The sequence below is a fragment of the Psammomys obesus genome, unplaced genomic scaffold (genome assembly GCF_907164565.1).
Source record: "Psammomys obesus unplaced genomic scaffold, mPsaObe1.curated_primary_1811, whole genome shotgun sequence".
Lineage (NCBI taxonomy): Eukaryota > Metazoa > Chordata > Mammalia > Rodentia > Muridae > Psammomys > Psammomys obesus.
Window position 1 is genome coordinate 15,679,325 of NW_026596101.1, and position 5,091 is coordinate 15,684,415.

Consider the following 5,091-nt stretch of genomic DNA (forward strand, 5'->3'; position numbering starts at 1 on the left):
ATTCACTGAGCACTGTGTTTCAATAAGAAGACTAGCCCTAATCCAATAAAGGAGGAGGGAGGGAGGAAGAAAGAAGGGAGAGAAGAAGAATGTAAGAACCTATTGGAGAGGGCGTTAGAGTTTCAGAAGAATTTTCAGAAGAATTCTGAGACCCTTCCAGTTTTGATTTCTGAAGTCTCAGAGTCTTTTATCCTCTAGAGCTTCAATTTTCAGCCTTTTAAAAAGTCTGTCTTCTGGAAGGGGAGGAGGACCTCCCCTAGCAGTGGACTTGGAAAAGGGCAGGGAGGAGATGAGGGAGGGAGGGATTGGGAGGAGAATGATGGCTGAGATACAAAGTAAATAACCTGTGATTAATATAAAAAATAAAAATTAATAAAAAAGAAGAAAATAACAAAAAAAGGAAAAAAAAGTCTATCTTCCTCATAAGGTAGGTGTGGCGCACGTGTGTGTGTGTGTGTGTGTGTGTGTGTGTGTGTGTGTGAGAGAGAGAGAGAGAGAGAGAGAGATGAAACTGTTGTTTCCATTGTAAAGTTCTATTACTCCACAAGCAACGCATAAGAAAACTTGGTTTTCTTAGTGAGCCATCTAACATTTCTTGTGACCTAAATAGTGCAAGACCCTAAAATGCCTCCTCAGTGGAAGGTTGGAAGCTCAGGCATCCAGTGCCTTCCTCCCAGGCCCCAGCCCCAGCTGTGACCTGTTAGTGACTTCAATTTCACGTATTTTCTTGGATTGCGGGAGCTCCTCCAGTAACAGACAGAGGGGTGCATTAGTGGGAGATGTATGCTAATATCTCCACGGTGAAGATCATAAGGCCCACTATATTCTCATTCGGTCTGAGAAAAAGCAGTCAGGGTCCGTCCTTTAACACGATTTCCAGGAAGGAGACTATAGCTTAGGAAATGCTGATTGGCTGGCATTTACAGATTCCAGGAAGAAGGCTGTCTTAAGTGTATCAGAGCCTAAAGCAGAAAATTCTTTTAATGCCCCCTCCTCCCTCCACACATCCCTAGCACAAGAGAAGAGCAGAAAATATCCACCGGCTGGAGAATTGCTGGTATGAAAGAAGAGCCCGGAACATTTTGAAGAGCCCTTAGAAGACAATAGGACAGCCGTCCTGGAGGGAAGGGGGTGCTCATATCCCAGCAACTGCTCTGAGGATGGCCCTGCCAGCATGTGCAATGGCCAACTGGTTCATCTTGCTAACTATAACGCTCGGCATATGGAGAGGGAGTGTTTATAGATATATACATACACCATACATTTTCACAGCAAGTACATATAGAGACCATCCAACTGTATATTTTGCAGACATACAAATACGCACATATATTGTCCATATGTTCAAACAATTTTAAAACTATCTTATGAACAAATAAAGCTTCCCTTGCACGAAAAGTTGCTGGAGGATGCCACTATGGACATTTCAGAGTGCCTTCAGGATGGACAGAAGTGGGCACAATTCCAGTCTTTCTCCAGCCTCGTGACCTTGTCTTCGCAATGGAAATGATATTGGGATGAATTCTAGACAATCGTGTGTGTGAAAGGGCACTTCGCATGCCATCTAGCACAAGGTGAATTTTCAGTAACTGTCAGGAGTATTGGCGTCAGGCATTATCAATTTGTGACATCAAAAAACATTCACAAAGATGAAAGTGGACCAGCGGCTATACTACAGGCACCGCCTGGAGCTTCACACACCTCTACACCCTTCCTCTATGCCTTGCCACACCCCAGGAACAGGCTAGCATTGTGCTTTCTTTCTGTTGGATATCTCAAAGTTAAGTAAAGGATAATTCTTATTTTGCTTTCCAGTTTCTAGGTCAGAGATAGTTTCGTAGAAGGTATTCACTAAATGGTAACTTTACACATAATTGTGGATGGGTGGCACAGCTCACACAGATCCTCATATGACAGATCTTCTTAAGCTGGTGAAAATGGAGATTATCACAGCAAAAAGAAAATAGCTTGAATGGCATCGCCCAGATAAAGCAAACAAGCACAGAAAAGGCATGTTCTCTGTGCATAATTTTCTCCACTTGGTACACAGTGCGTGTACATTCACCCCCTTAGGGCTCTCTCAGGACAAGGCTTTGTGAGATCTGCCCATCCTAGCCCTGCATCATGCCCTTGCATAGGCTTACTTCCGAATATATCAGCTAATGTTTCAAGCTTAGTTCTTGTGAAGACTTTTGTCTGTCATACTTTCAATTTCCAGCCTTTGTGGACATAAGCCTTTATCAGCTCTTTTCATGATATTATATTTAGCTTTTATTTTCTGCAGTGTTATTACATAAATTCATACAACAGTTAAGTGGTTATGTGTGAAACAAGTACACTAGGCATTTATGAATTTGGAGACATGAACTTGTTAGAGCAGAAACTGAACGATAGCTGTACTGGAGTAGTTTTATCATGACAAACACTCCAAGTATATTTTCTGGAAGAAAGAACAAATACTTAGACTAAAAGATGCTCAATCTTCATTCGGAAAGGCAAACGGGATGGACATCGGAAGAGGGAGAAAACAGGGAACAGGACAGGAGCCTACCACAGAGGGCCTTTGAAAAATTCTCCCCAGCAGGGTATAAAAGCAGATGCTGAGACTTATAGCCAAACTTTGGGCAGAGTGCAGGGAATCTTATGAAAGAAGGGGGAGATAGAAAGCTCTGGAGGGGACAGGAGCTCCACAAAGAGAGTAAAAGAATGAAAAATATCTGGGAACAGGGGTCTTTTGTGAGACTGATACTCCAAACAAGGACCACACATAGAGACAGCCTAGAACCCCTGCACAGATATAGCCCAAGGCAACTCTGTGTCCAAGAGGGTGCCCCAATAATAGGAACAGGGACTGCCTCTGACATGAATTCAGGGGCTGCTCTTTGATCACCTCCACCTGAGGGGGGAGCAGCCTTGCCAGTCCATAGAGGAAGCCAGTGAAGCCAGTCCTGATGAGACCTGATAGACCAGGGTCAAATGGAAGGGGAGGAGGACCTCCCCTATCATTGGACTAGGGGAGGGGCATAGGAAAAGAAGAGGGAAGGAGGGTGGAACTGGGAGGGGATGGGGAAGGGGGATACAGCTTGGATACAAAGTGAATAAACTCTAATTAATAAAAATAAAATAAAAATGTTTAAAGTTGCTTATCTAGAAATTTCCAGTGTCTAACTTTTAACCAAATTGTCTTTGGAATACTTCCTGAACCATCTGTTTCAGAAGAATTGGAGGAAGAAGGCAGCCCCAAATTTTATATTAGAAAACTATTGTTTTGATTTATATTAGGTCACGATACTGATGAAAAGTTGGCAAGGCTACTCTTTCAAACACTGTCAAATCATACGCACTGAATCTATGTTACCTGCACAAGCTACTTCTGCCTTCCCTGGTAACTTTGGAGTAACCAAAACATGAAAAGCTCTGTTCCAAAGGATTTCCAGAGTTGCTTCTGAACAATGGCCTCTGGCATCTCTGCAAGTGCTGATAAACTGAGAAAGCTTAGCTTCCAACCTGTCTACCCATGAGTCCTAGTCCTAAATTCTACCAAAAAATAAAAGCCACATTAAAGCATGAAGAAGACAATAACTACATTTTATATCCCATTGGTACTTTTAAAAATTGTTTGCTTAACTTTCTGAGTTCTAATTTTTGTCCAAAGTGTGACTTTCTAACACATCTGAGTTTTGGAACAGGGACAAAAATATCTCTGGATGAAGTGTGTTTTTAAATAGCAAACAACAAAAAGTAAATACTAACTACTATGTTCAAAGGTATTTTAGTGGCATGCTGAGAGGATAACAATGGATTATCAGGAAACCCCATGAGGTTCCAAGTGAGGTTCCTCCATAAGTGGATCCTGACTCAATTTTTGTCATCATCAGAATATGCAAAGTATATCTTGCTTATAACAGGCCTCCCATAAAGTCACACTAAGCCTTTACCATCTTATCAGAAATTAATTATCCAATCATGTAGTGAAGGAGACTGTGGGGAGAATAGGGTAAGAGAAATAGTAAGTCCAAACCCTTGGTGTCCAGAGTAGACAGGAGTCATCTTTCCTGTTCTAATTCTGTTTTGGTTTTTCTAGAAAAGTTCTCAGTCATAGACCACTTATCTGTCACACTGCCCACTGATTCATAAGACTTGAGGAAAGCATCAGGCATAGAACCTAGTGAGAATGAGCCAGTCAGTGTTAGATAGTTCTTTGGTAACTATGCTCAGCCCAAGAGTGGCCAATCAGGCTGACACAACAGACAAAAAAGAAGGACATGTATATTAGGATAGGGACAGGGATACTCTTGTTTTCATTTGGCATGTGCAAAAAAGTAAGATGTCTTCGTCACTATTGGCAGTATTGGCAGCCAGCTCATGGCCATGATTAAATTAGTGTTATGTCTATACTCATATTATTGGCAGAAATGGTGAGCTGAAAATCCGCTAATATAAACTACTGTGCCCATCAAAAGTTAAAACTGCTCATCTCTTGACTTCTATTAACTGAGATAACAAATCTTTTTGTTGCGTAAGCCAGTTCAACACCAGCATTTATGAGAAAAAGAAAAACCACTGTATTAAGTGTTCATATTGATTTTAAGATGTATTTCAACTTGAAAACACTAAAATATATGTGGGGAGTTGGAGAGAAGTACTTATTAGAATTTGGGAAATAATCTATAATAAAAATGTGTTAGAATTGGCTTGGTTTATGATTTTGAAATTAGATGGTTCATTGAGAATTTATGATCTGTAATTAGAAGTCACTCCAGTTCACTGGCTATTAGTCCAAAGACAGCAGCCTGAAAACCCTTAGATCACATTGATTATAACTGAGTAGACAATAGAAAGGATGGAAGGTTACCTTTTTCTGGATATTCTTTTGAATTTGTAGACATAGGGGCACAATAAAACTACATTCTGTACAAAAAGGTACACTGCTAAGAAAATCTGAAATGAAAATGAAAATCTGAAATGAAAAACCATAAAGGTTTTTCTTATACTTAAGGGTCATTTACCTAAATCTAGAGTCAATAACTATTCCAACCAATTCTAGAAATTTCTGTCACTACAATACTATCTGTCTTAGCTCCTCTGTTC